This window comes from Camelus ferus, chromosome 8 (assembly GCF_009834535.1).
Source record: "Camelus ferus isolate YT-003-E chromosome 8, BCGSAC_Cfer_1.0, whole genome shotgun sequence".
Taxonomy (NCBI): domain Eukaryota; kingdom Metazoa; phylum Chordata; class Mammalia; order Artiodactyla; family Camelidae; genus Camelus; species Camelus ferus.
The window spans coordinates 39,615,204-39,629,074 of record NC_045703.1 but is presented as its reverse complement, the minus strand read 5'-3'; the positions used below and the strand labels follow the sequence as shown (position 1 = coordinate 39,629,074).

General features: G+C 39.0%; 1 protein-coding gene across 8 annotated transcripts in view; it reads right to left on the bottom strand.

Annotated features, from left to right (window-relative positions):
• Positions 1–13,871, bottom strand: part of PKIB (cAMP-dependent protein kinase inhibitor beta) — a 98,104-nt gene that overhangs the window by 26,464 nt on the left and 57,769 nt on the right. For 4 of the 8 annotated variants that reach the window (XM_032484796.1, XM_032484799.1, XM_014563357.2 and 1 more), the window contains one exon: positions 9,872–9,941. The exons of 2 other annotated variants lie outside the window; for them this stretch is intronic. The gene's annotated coding sequence lies outside the window, so the exon portion shown is untranslated. Of the gene's footprint in view, positions 1–7,603; positions 7,714–9,871; positions 9,942–13,871 lie in introns of all 8 variants that reach the window. 2 more of the 8 variants (XM_032484798.1, XM_032484803.1) reach the window with 1 other exon arrangement.

Sequence of the window (13,871 nt, the reverse complement as noted above, 5' to 3'; positions counted from 1 at the left end):
AAGGGAGAAAGTAGTAATTAAAGCATACACTAATTCACTTATAAGCTTTGTGTGTGTGTGTGTGTGTGTGAGCAAAACTGATCAAGAATCAGATAAGCCTTGTGAACAGTGCTTTTAAAAAAGTTTTTTGGGTTTTGGGTTTTTTGTTTTTGTTTTTGTTTCTTCATTGAAGTATAGTTGATTTCAACGTTGTATTAGTTTCAGGTATATGGCAAAATGATTCAATTACACTACATATATATTCTTTTTCAGGTTATTTTCTATTAGAGGCTATCATAAAATATTGAAAATATTTCCCTGTGCTATACAGTAGGTCCTTGTTGTTTATCTATTTTATATACAGTAGTGTGTATATGTTAATCCATATCTCCCAATTTATCCCTCCTGTATAATTGATTTATAAGCTTTTAAAAGACAACTTGTTTCACTTGTAAGACCTACGGACTAGGTGTATTTGTTCAATAACCTCAAAATTTGGAGGATAAATTTTACTAAAAATTTCAGAACTAGGTGGATAAATTTTACTGAAAACATTTTTCACTTGTACTGAAAAGTGTGAGCCTAGAGAAAAATCAAATTGGTATGTTTATGATGGCTCTTGTTTCATTTAAATTATGAGCGCTCTGGTTCACGTTATTCTTGTGTCACCGGGAAAACTGTCCCTGGGTTTTTCAGTCTCAGAGGAGTTAGCTCTTAAATCCCAAGCTACATACTCCACCCTAGAGTACAGAGGTTTCTGAAAATCTCAAAGCCTTGCACAATGGGGGCTGCAGGACAGTGACAAATGTATGTAAACATAGGTCATAGGGGACAAAGAAAGAAGCCCTCTGGCATTTTCAGAAACCCCCATCATAGGTGTGGAAAGAATGAAAGCAATACACGTGCTCACGAGTTTGGGGATTTTTTTGTTTGTCTGTTTTTACAACTACTTGTGTATGTCGCTTTCCCCAGCAGATCCTCTATGAAGCATGGACGGAGAGTGGAAGTGCCTATCTTCTGTAAACTTGAATATTCTTTACATTTTATAGTATTTTAATTTCCAAGATTAAAATTCAAAACCTGCTTCCCAGTACATTTTAAATTGAAGGCTTTCTGTAGTCTGAAACACCATGTTTCTTTGATGTACTTTTTTTTTAAGATAAGCTAGTCCAGTCCGAGCAGAATATTTTTGCTATTTTTTTTTTGTCCATAAGCATTTGTCCACCCGAGGCCCAGTGTTGGCCATTTTGCTGCTGCATTTATGCATGCAGTACACTCTTCTGAGCCTGAGAATCTTTTCTTTCTTTGAATCCTTTCCATAACCTGCCTCCAGATTTATCTGAAAAGCGTATGTTGAGTCATTCTCATCTCTGTTTTTCATGTACATAGTGGTAATTATAACTGTAAAGAGCATTTTTAGTCTTTTTAAAACTGCAGCTTTTAAATATGAGCTGCACTCTGGCACACTCTCTACCTTTAATTTATTTCAGTTGTAACTTCCATTTTTAAAATTAAGGGTAGTATGGAAACATATGATTCATTTCCTAATTTTGTTACCATCTATAACTGGGGGCAAGTGACTAACTTCTCATAACACATTTATAATGACCTGTGAAGTTTGGTAGCTGGGTGAAGATTAATAAGTGTGTTTTTGGCATTTAAGAATTTAGAGGAATATTTCAATACCCTAATTTTAAAACCTGAAATGTAACATTTTGCACAAGACTCAAATGTCTGTCTGACCTTGACTGAAGCATATCTAATCCACTTTCTTTTACCTATTTTACAATTTAATGGAATTGATGCAAAGTTAAAGTAATCAATGCTAGTAAAGACTGTCAAGAGAAACACAAAAAAATTGACAATGTATAAGTAACTTGGAGATATCTGAGAGTTAAGGGTTAAAGGAATTTGGTCATCAGCAAATTAATAAACAAATATTAAACAAACAAATGAAAAAGCAACCTTGATTTCAAAGATGAGGCAGAAACCAGATTGCTGGTATGATGGAGATCCTGTTAATTTCAGAATCGGGTTTAGACATCACAACATTGGACATATGGACAGTACTTCACCCACAATAATGATAGTTTCTAATTCTTTTAAGGATAAAAACTACTTTTTAACATCAGATCACTAGTAGATACAGTGGGTGTAATTTGTAAGGGAAAAGGACCAGCCTTTAAGGGGTATGTGGGAGACAAACGTAGACCTTCTGCTATCCTGCTCTATGAGGGTCAGGTCTTCATGTGCTCAAGGGCAAGTTTCTGATTGTAAAGTCTACTAGGGCAATACATGTCCACATCTTGACCTTGAGCCTTGCTTAGCAGTCAATCTGTGTTCTCCTAAGGCTTTATAAAAAAAAAAAAATTCACTTCTTGGGTTGGAAAGTCCTCTTGATGGGAAATAGATTGTTAGGGTGGAAGTGAGACAGGAAGGAAGGGGGTAGGGCACAGCCATTCAAGGAATGACACAGAAATTAACACTAAGATGGTGGAGATTCAACTCCCAGTAGACCTTGAGGCCCAAGATGGCAGGAGATTTGACTTCTAGTAGACCTTGAGCTTCATTATATGCTCATTGTAATATATTAGCATGGTAAATGGCACACCCACAGGGGCCATGACAGCTTCAAGGCTGACAGTAAAAGGTCAAAAAGTGGGAGGTGGCCCAAATCCTGGGAATCCCAGTCCCTTCCCAAAGGTAGTTGGAATAATCCTCCCACATGTTAGCATAAGAAGTTATCAAGCCCATAAAAACTAACAACACCGTGCCTCGTGTCTGCTCTCCCTTCTGAGTGAGATGGCCTGCACTCTGTCTATGGAGTGTGTAACTATTTTTACTTTAAACACTCATCCCCATGCCTCATGCCTCTCACTCCCTAGCCTTCCGAGACAGCCCACACTTTGTCTATGGAGTGTGTGTGTAACTACTTTTACTTTAAAATTGAGCACCCAATCTCGCACCTTGTGGCCTTTCTCTTGCCTTCTAAAACAGCCTGCACTCTTGTCTATGGAGTATGTAGCTCTCTGAATAAATCTGTCTTTACTCGACTGTGGCTCGCTCTTGAATTCTTTCCTGTGTGAAGCCAAGGACCCACACTTGGCAGGGCGTGTCCTAGGAACTCAACTGAGACCTGGGACACAGCCATCCTCTCTCCCCACATTCTTTTTCCTGTACCAGAAGGAGGCTTAGTTACATAAGAATTCCACTTTGGAATGATGAGATTCAGACAATAACACTAGTAACACTAATTACTTACTACTGCAATTTAAATGTTGTATTCATTGGGGTATGAATTGCATAACTGCCAAAATATAACAATCATAACATATACTGATTTCTCTATGTGTAGGGAGAGGGATTCCAGCCTAGGTTCCAGGGAGGCAGAACAAGATTGCAGTAATCATGCCTGTGGAAGTGGGCAGGACACTAAGGCGAAAGTCAACCCAATTGTGCCCACTCGCAGGGGGGGAGCCCTGCGAGTGGGCACAATTAATGGACTCTTGTAGTCATGGTGTTGAGTATCTAATTCTAGGTTTCCCTTTTCTGCACTATAATTCTTTCATATTATCTTCAAGTCTTCGGTAACATTTACTACGCACTATAACCATCTTAGTGCTATCTCTGCTGTAGGCAGCAAAGGGCGTACCCTGAGGACCAGCTAAGGTGACACAGACTAGAGAGAGATGCAGCAGCATCAAAAGCTTTAGGAGACGGCAGAAAGGGTGAGCAGGGAGACCAGAGCTTCAGGCCAGAAAGAGTGACAAGTAGCAAGCACCCAGGAGAGACTCAGAGAATTTGAAGGGTCTCAGAAATACTAGGTGTGGGGTAAATAAACAGAAAAAGACTGTACATCCTATAGTATGAGTGCTATGACCATGTTTATTGAGGTTTAATGCCAAGATGACTCCTCAAGGGTGAAAAACTTACATTTTCTAGGTATCTGTTGATTGAGAAAATATAAAATAGTTGAAAAGGTACTATGAAATAGACATTTTAAAGAAATTAACTCTTATTTTTATAACAATAACCTATATACATTTGAAAAATGGTAGTCTACATGGTATGTGACAGTATTTATTTTGTGGATCCCTCCAATAATTCTGTAGAATTCTAGGAGATCAGGATCCCCTGTTGGCAAATACTGGACTGTACCAAAAATCAAGTCCTTGTGGCCAGTACTCTGTCTCCTGTAACAGTCATAACTTGAATGGTTAACATGTCAGCCTTCCTCCACCTACTTTTAATTCCCCTCCTCTTTCCTGTGGAATTCTAGGCTATTCAAGCTAAAGAAAAAAAAAATTGTTTAACCCTCATCTAATCCAAGCCCCTCAGTTAGCTCTCTGAGTTTGAAAGGCTAGATAACTATGATTGTCAAATTTCAGTAGGCAATTCCAGGGGGTCTCAGCAATGCATGTGTAGAATAGAATGCAAAAATCTCTCTCACTAGATTCTGTCCCACAGTCCAATCATTTATTCATCCCAGAGTCCTGGGAGCCTATTTTGAGCACTGACAGCCCACCTCCACTTAAGGGCTGTGGGCTGACACATTAACTGCATCCTTCCCCAGGCTTTATCCAAGCCTCATTTGTTAGACTATGCTAGTCACATGGCAGAGAATTGTTCTTGAGGGGGAAAAAATAAGATATCACTCCTGAAAATTCTAAATTATTTTCAGCAAGGCTAGGATGGAAAATCTCATTTAATTAGCAAGTGCAATAAAGATGTGACGTTTAAAAACAAATTATAATACATTTCCAACCTTTATTGGAACACAATGATGACATATTGTTCTTTTATAGTTGCCATTTCCAAGTTTTAATTGCCCTGGTTTAATTGGTATAATCCAAAAAAATGTCAGTTTAGTAATTACCCCTATGCTGTTGGAAATAGCTTCATTTACCAAGCAAAGAAAAATTGACTTCAGAAAGGGAAAAACCAATTACAATATAATACCAGGGGAAACACTATATCATCGAGGTATTAAAAAACAATATTGTATATGACTGAAGCTCAGTTTATTTTGCAGAAAAAAAAAGTTCTTTTTCAATTTTAAATAGTAACGTACCAAATACACAATCAACTATAAAGTAGCTAATTCAGAATCATGTTTATTCATTTATAAATGTATTAGTTAACTTGGAAAATATATACTGAGTGCCAATGATATGCCTGGCAAAAGAGTTATATAACTACTTTCATGGAACCTAATGGGTGAGAAAAAAATAATCAACACAAATTTGTGTACGAATACAAACTGCAGTGATTCTCAGATGAAAAGTAATGAGGGCTTAAGTGAGTGTATCAGGACCTGACGCATTGACAACACGAACTGAGAGATGGAGAAAAGGAGCAGCTGGTATACAGGTAAAAGGAGAGTATTCCCAGCAGAGAAGAGCACAGCACATTCCAGGAACTGGAGGAACCAGTGTGGTCCAAACACAGAGAAGAAGGTGGGAAATGGCACAAGACAGAGTAGCTCAATTAACAGGGGCTGCATCACTGACGCCTGTTAAGGATTCGGCTGACTATCCTAATAGCACTGGGAAGGTATTGAAGTCTTTTAAGCAATAGTGTGACGATCAAAACTGAACATTAAAAAGATTACTCTGGCTGCAGCAAATGAAATAGATTGGAAAAGAAGAGTGGATTCAAGAGATGAGTTTCGAGGCAGCTGCAGTTTTCCGAAGAAGAGATAATGATAAATTAGAAGGTAGAGTTTATGCCTTTGATTTAACCATCCATAAAGTCTAAAGTTGATTGTGTTCTACAAGTGACCTATTTTCACAGAATTAAATGCGTCAGAGCTAAAAGGAAAGCAGAGTGATATAACAGAAGGTACGTGTGCTTTAGGATGAAATACACCCGCTTTAGCATTCTGGTCTGAACTTTTGGCTCCACTACTTATTAGCGGAGGCATGTTATGTGAGGCAGTCAGCTCTCCGAGCCTCAGCTCCTACATCTTTTGAATGCACATAATACCTCCCACAGTTATAAAGATTAAGTGGGACAGTGTGTGTGGTATTCTCAGCATGTGGAGGGCCAGTTCACACTGAAGAGCCCCAGGACAGAGCAGCGGGGCTCATCCCCTCACGTTAGAGATCGTCATCTTCCTGTTGGAACTTGCTCCTCCTCCTGGGTTTCTTTCGCAGTGAACAGCACTATAATCCACCCAGTTGCACAAGTCAGAAACCCAGCAGGCGTCCTTTTCCCTCACCCTCCGTGAGCATCAAGTCACATCAACGCTATTCTCTAAAGGGCTCTTCAACCAACGCACCACCTGCTCTGCTCACCCCCCGTCGCTACCTGTTTAAGGGCATCGGCCTCTCTAGATTAGATGATACCCGCCATTCGTTATCCGGCCTCAGTTTTGTGGGCCTCTAGTCCGTCCTCTACACTAGCCATGCAAATATGACTATCTCAGTTCTCTGACTACTCCCTTTATGCCAAGAAAACGTCACCCAGCTCCTCAGCATGACTAACGCACCCTCCCCAATGTGTACTCAGCCTACTTCCCAGCCTCGCCTCTTGCCACGCCTCCCTCCTCCCCTCTGGTCCGGCAGCCAAAGGAAACTGCTTCCCATTCAGGACTTGTAACTCCCACACCCACATCCTTCACCCCCATATTTATTCAGGCCACTGGCAGAAGCTCCTCCTTTCAAAGCTTCTCCTCACTGGGTCAACAACTTGGCTCAGAAAACACTTTGTTGAGGAGGCACTTTTGTTCCACCTGACTGTATCCCAAGTATATAGGACAAACTATAACATGAGTTTCATTATTTGAATGAATTGAATGAGCAGTCAAGTGAGACCTAGGGAATCTGACTGCATTGGCCGAGGTCACACAGGTTGGGGTGATACCATGAGGAGGAGACTCGGGTCTTCCACCACAGGTTACAGTGTCCCTTTCTGTCCATCAGGCGGACCTTTGCCTTGTTAATCTCAATTGCATTAGCTCTCCTCATTAAGTCTTAGAAACATTCTCTTCCCATCATTGCAAAATGTTACAAATTTATACTGAGGGCTGTAATTTTTGCACTTAAAACAAGACTACTGTCACCTCCTCCCAAAAGCCTCCTTAGATTCCCCTAAGAAGTGGCAGCTGTGGCTCCTGTGACACTTTCAAGCACTCCTGCACCATTTTTATACTAATCTCCCTCCCTGTGATACTGTGACCTCTTCTGAAACTAGGACCATGCTGGATTCATTTTCCATGTAAGACTACGTAAGACTGTTCTTGGGAGAGAGTGGTAGTATTTAATAGTTGTTGAATGTAATGGCACTTCAGAGCCGACCAGTGTCCAAATAAGAGCAACTGAAGTCAGGTAAGAGATGCCAAGACAAAGAAAGTTACAAGAATGGTACAGACTAAAAAGATGATGGCTCTGCCATCAAGAGATATGGTGTTTGAGAAAAGGCACAGATGGCTCTGGCTGAGAAGAACCCAGAAGGTGACTGAGAAGACAGTGCCCCTGCTGGAACGAGCTGACTCTCCCAGTGAGTACCTTCAGTCCCTCAGTGACCTTCCTTCGTCTTTTTATTAGGACAGAAGACTGGAGTCAGGAAAGAAAAAGCTCTCCCTTTCAAACAGCTGGACAGGTAAGCAGGAAAGCTGGCTCACAGAGCACTTTCTACACCTGCCGGCCAACACTGGAGAAGCTGGTTTCATGGGTGTTGCAGGTTCCTCAAACGGCAGAACAGTCAGCCAATTGGGATGGAAGAGAGATGGAGCTGGGGGTGGAAATCCAAGTGTTAGTCCTAGTCTTGCTTGTGGCCTTGGGAAAATCTCAGTTTCCTCCTCTGTGAAGTAAGACGTTTGAACTAGAATGGTCTCCCACGGTCCTTTCTCCTGCAGGGATTCTTTAATATCTGGGCTCAGCACTTCGATTTACTTAAAGCAGCTACACAACCAAGAGTAAGAAGATGGTCAATCTGGTTAATGCATGCAAATGCAGACATGCACCCTCAACCTTTCATGCCTGTAACTTGATCTGGACTAGCTGAAGGATGTCTCAATAAGGATATCTCCTCATCCATATATAGTAAGCACAGCTAAAAACTTTATGAGGGAAAAAAAAAAAAAGAGACATGGTAAGGCTGTAAAGCAGTGGTTTGCAAATATCAAAACCAGTGAGGCAACTTTTGGAAAACAAGTTCCAACACCTTGCCCCAGATCTGCCAAATCAAAAATTTCAAGATGGAACTGTAGGAATATGTATTTTTCACAAAGCTCTCATGTGACTTTGGTGATCAATTAGTTTGGGGCTCATTTTTAAAGGAAAATTAGTGTTTCTCAAAGGGTAGCCTGTAGATCAGTTTTGTGCGAATTATCTAAGATGCATGTTAAAAAAATACCTGGGAATGTGGCCAAAATTCTTTCAGTGATTTTGTACATAGCTTATATATGCTGACAAATGAAATCACTATGTGGACAAAACCTCAAAGTCGACAAAACAATATAGTAAAGAGAGAATTATGATTGCAGTATTGGTCTATTTTATCATTATTCTTCATATTGTAATTCATCACTTCATTTAATCCCATAACAAATCTGTGACATAAGCATTTCTACCCTCATTTTACTGACAAATGGAAGCAGTAGAGTTCAGGTAACTTCCCCCAAAGATTCATAAGTGAATACACTGGAACTGAAAACTAATGTCACACAGCTAAAGAACAGCCAACACTGCTATTGATCTCAGCAATTACGAGTTCAGTACAACCTTTTAATTAAACAATTTGCTGAGATCTTATCTGATGAAGCAAGTTAGCAGCATGTTTCAGTTCCTGTTGGCTGGTTTTATTAGCTACTTCACAAATGTGAATGTCATTGTAATAAGCATAGATTAGCCAAGATATAATGATTATTAACCACTAAACAACAATATTTCAGGGATGTCCTAGAATCATAAAATGGTCCAAGGTAGTCATCAGTTCTAGTCAACAACCTTCAAACACAAATATTTACTGCTGAGAAGCCTCCCAGAAGTATGCTGTCCAAGGTCTCACCCACCTGGTGAGGAACCCACCCAGCTCCAGACTTTAGTCACCTGACTCTGCTTCACTGAGCTGTCTTGATACCACAGGCCCTGGACTGTGTGCCCTTCAACTCAGTATGCCAACTTTTTGCTTCACTGTTAGAATAAGGACTACATTAGACTTGAAATGTCTTTCGCAGAATAAAATATAAAATGCTATTACAACAGATACATTTTTAGGACAAAGCTTCCCCCACTGATTCTTCCCTCACTGATTCTTCTCCATTCATCTAATAAAATACCTGTTTGTGAAAAGCTGTGCTTGTCTTGATCTCTTGCTAAACTGAAACAGGAGAGGTCTCCCAGATTCCCTCTTCCTGAGTTGACCATTTTGGGGTATAGCACAATAACAGGCATTTCATAAACATGAAGAAACCGAATGGACCACAGCTATTATGAGATCTAGTTTTGGTTTTTTAAAAACTTTACTAAAAGCGTTAATGGAAAATACAACATTGTCCAAAGCCATCTAACTTTTTAACAGAATTCAAATTATTCACCTTCCTCTTCCTTCCCATTGATGTTACAGATTTTCTAAAATATGTGAACACACAGGTATTTTCACAAAGGGGAAAAAGGAAAGAAGATGACATCAAGAAAGTAGAATGCCAAAAAATAAATCCAGCATTCGCTAGCTGTAGATAAATTTGGTGAAGATTTCCTGGTTGAGGATTTGGTTTCTTTGCTTTGTTTTCTGAAGGGTGATTTTTGTGTGTGTTTTACTCTCACTCAAATTTTGCACGCCAACTCAGATTGCATACTTGTATCCTGTCAAGTGTTTTACTGAAGAAGTAATCTCTTCCACAAAATCAGTATCTAATTTCCTAAATAAAGAAGAAAATGATACTTACAAATCTCTGATTAAAATATGCTGTTATTTCTAAGGCAGGTTCAGGAAGAAATGCTGATAAACCTTTTTTCCTGTAAATTAAAACAAAACAAAACAAAACAAAACTGAGAATCAGAAAAGGCGAAAGTCCAGTTAGATTATCAAATTTTAGTCACTGTGTCTTTCTTTTTAACTTAAAACTGGTAAACACCATGCATGGCTTGCTTGACTTTCTTGAGAAAAGCAGAACCTCCAATTCTACAACAAAATTTTCTCTTTAAAGTCAAAAGGCTTCATTTCAAATAACAAGTGTCAGTACACAGAATTGCCAGCTACAAAATTAAATGAATAATTACTGCATCATTGCTATTAGGGGTTAATGTCAAGTTGAGAAAGTCATCACGTAAAAACCACCGTTCATTACAGCAAAACTTTGTAGGCATAGAAAGTGACTATAACAAAGTATATGGCATGACTGTACTTTTGGGAGGTTGTAGAAACACACTGCACTTCTGGAATATGACTGTGGAGAATTGTACATTTTTCTTAAGCACCTTGAAGCATTGTACCAATATTCCCAGTATCTACATGGGAGCCATGGGAAAGCAGCCCAACCACCTTGCTCCTAGAAATAAAGATAAACTACTTTCGTATAATTTCTCTTCACAGATTGGGCCTTGTACTTCAGGGCTGGGCATCTGACCCCAGAAGGGTGAAAAATAATAGGGGTATAAACCATGGGTATTTCCATTAGCCACTGACAACAGCAGTGTGCTTTGCAAACACCCTCCATCACACTCTCACTGCTCCAGTTCAGCCTGCCATTCACTCTTACTAGACTATTGCAACAATACCCTAAATGATTTTCTTCTATGCATTCTTGCTTCCTGAAAATCCGTTCTTGACACAGATGTTATGTGGAATTATTTCAAAGCAAGTCTACTCAAGAGCATTTTATGATTAACTAATTTTTCACAGCCTTTCCATCCCCTGCAGGATCAAGTCCAAGTCCAATCACAGGGTGCATGGTGCCCTCTAGGAGGTGGCCCCAATCTACCTCTCCCTCATTTTTACCCATGCCAGACTGCACTAGTCCTAAAGCTCTGCAGTCACACTCTACCAGTGGTCCCCTGTGCCTTGTTTATATTGCCCTAGCAGCTGTGGTTCTTTGTCCTCAATGCCCTCTCCATCCCCTTGCTAACACATATTCATCCATTCAGGGTTCACTTGGGCAACCCTTTCTCAGAAACCTTCCTTGCCCCCTCACACTAGGTAGGTTCCTTCCTCTGTGCTCTAAAACACTCTGGTATATCTCTATTGTTGAACTCATCACCTATATTATCAATCTCTGACTAGGCATGCCTTCTCACCTCCACCTCACACAGGTTTTTTTAAGCCTTTGGAAGGCACAGATTGTGACTCATTCATCTCGCACATGGTAGGAGGGATGCAATAAATCTGTTGAATGTCAAGGTGTGTGAGGTGCTTTTCAGACTCAGAGCTGCCTGAATGCATACTTCATCACCGTGGAAGAATTTAAAAATCCAAAGCAGACGTCGTTTAACCTTGTTTCTCTACCCTGCTTCCTATACTGGTTTTCACTGTTCCTCTCACTGGGTATCCGAGACTGTTTCCCTTTAAATGAGTCCTATTTTTTCAGGCTGAATATAAGGAACTGAGAAGAGGAAGAGAAAAATTAATGAAAAAATGATCATATGGGAAGGAGTAACAAAATCAAAAAAATTAAGCTTCAAAACTTTTGTAATATATATATGCAGCCCTCAGAGAAAAAGATTAAGAAACATACTTTTGTAGTCTTAATTTTTCAAACATTTGCATATGGCTCTTGGCAAAGATGTAGTAGAAACTACAAGCAGGAATCCAGTTTAAAGACAGTTAGGTAAAACTAAACATTGTTATTGGTGTTTTTAAAAATACATGTTTTTAGAAAAATATTTTTATAGCTTTCCCATGATTAAATTTTTATTTTAAGAATTTCTACCTATCTCTCCCCAGTGTAATAGAACCAAAAAAGAAAGAAAGAAATAGAAGAGTGACATAGCTCTTTTTCCTCTCTCCACTTCTTTGCAGCTTACATTACATTCAAATATACTTATGTAACGGACTTCCTCACATACATCAAAATTCAGATTTATGTGGGATATGCTAAACCCCAATATGTTAAAGTTTAAGAGACAGAGAGTTTCTACTTATCCTTTGAATTATCAATTATCAAAAATTTTACTAATAGAAGTAATTCCTGAAAAGGTTTCAAGAACAGTGGCATGCCCCAACAACAACAAAAAAATTTGTTCTGAGCACACATCTCCTATTTAGAAACATTTATTTTTATAAATTGTAAGTATCAATCTACTCATGACTAATATAACTTGTATGTTATGTTATCATTATAATGTATGTTAAATACATTAACAGAAATTTAAAATAAAACACTGTAAATATAACCAGGTGTTCTACTATGTTCTTCCTGAACTTCCAGACTGGATGCAGAATTTGCAAGATGTTGCTACTACACAAGATCTAATTATCTCTCTTGGAGATATCTCTCCACTTTCTCTCTTGGAACTACAGTTAAATCTAGAGAAAACTTGGAGATATATAAGACAGCTAAGAAGATCCTTAAGGGGAAAAGGCCAATGGTCTCAGCAAAGGTTATTATATGCCTTGCAAGGGAATACATCACAATGTGGCTGGATCAGCAGAAGTCCCTCATACAAGAATCACATGCACACTTAAGGCTGTGAATTAGCAAAGGTCTTGAAAATCATCTAGTCCAGTGATTTTCAAACAACTTTTAAATATTTTTTTTCCAAATGAACTCTTTAGCAGGTGGCCAATCTTTAAGACAGATAACAACAGCAGGACTGCTCTGGCTAAGGCAGCTTCGGTCTCCACCCACTCTACCCACTTCCTGCACTCCTCTCCTCCAGGAGTGTAGTTTGAAAATTACTTGAACACACTGCCATTTTAGAGATAAGGCTACCAGGCTGAAGTTAGAATAAAGAACGGCTATTTCCAAACAATGTAATAAATAAAGCAGCTGAAATTATTAAGCCCGGATACTTTTTCATCTTCCCTTTTGATGTCTCTGCCTAGTTTTCATGGACTGGCTTCTCAGCACATCCCAATCTGATCTCATTTGCAAATAAAAAATTTAAAGTGTGATCTCGTAAGATTTAAAGTAAGTTTTGCTCCAGGGTTTAGTAAAACAATGAATACTTATTTTCTGTTCGAAATGTATATTTTCTAATGTGAAAATGCTAATGACTCAAGCAGTCAGCCATGTCAATATGCAAAAATTTGCATAAAGGAGAAAGATCCAGTACACCTCATATACAAGATTTCGGGGGTCCCCCAAAACCTCAGAAGTCAATTAATATTTTAATGCAATATTAAAAACATCAAAATTAGTGTGAGAAATCCATGATGATCAAATATCAAATTTTTAAATGAAAATTTGACCCTCTACTTGTATAACCTGGCCTGGCCTCTGTAATACCTAGGAAATGTGGTTTGGAAGATGAAGCCCAGTCAAGGTATGTTCTGCAACACAGACCCTCACACCTCAGGGTGTGGAACTGAAGATGAAGTTAAGCTGTTTGGGAAGAAATCAGCAACTAGGAAGCTACAACACACGAGGTAATACTTAGTCCACGTTTGCGCTGAGCTATTTTACAATTTCAGTGAGCTACTAAATCTAGTTATAGCTGCTTCAAGAAGCATTACTTTCTATTTTTGTCTTGTTTTTAAAGGCAAATCCTAGGTCTAAAATGTATAAAGGCCTGAAAATTCAAAATGTCAGGTGAACTTCATCCGATTCCTAAAAGCAAATTGAGCACTTCAACTGCCAAGACCCAGTTTTAAAAGGCAGTTCTTAAGATGCATTTAACCTCTCAAGCATTACAAAGATGAAAACAACCATCAAAAGATGAATCACTGTGACGTTAGAGAGCACGGACTTTCGTGAGGATGTTTTCTATCCACAGAACTCAAATGAACTA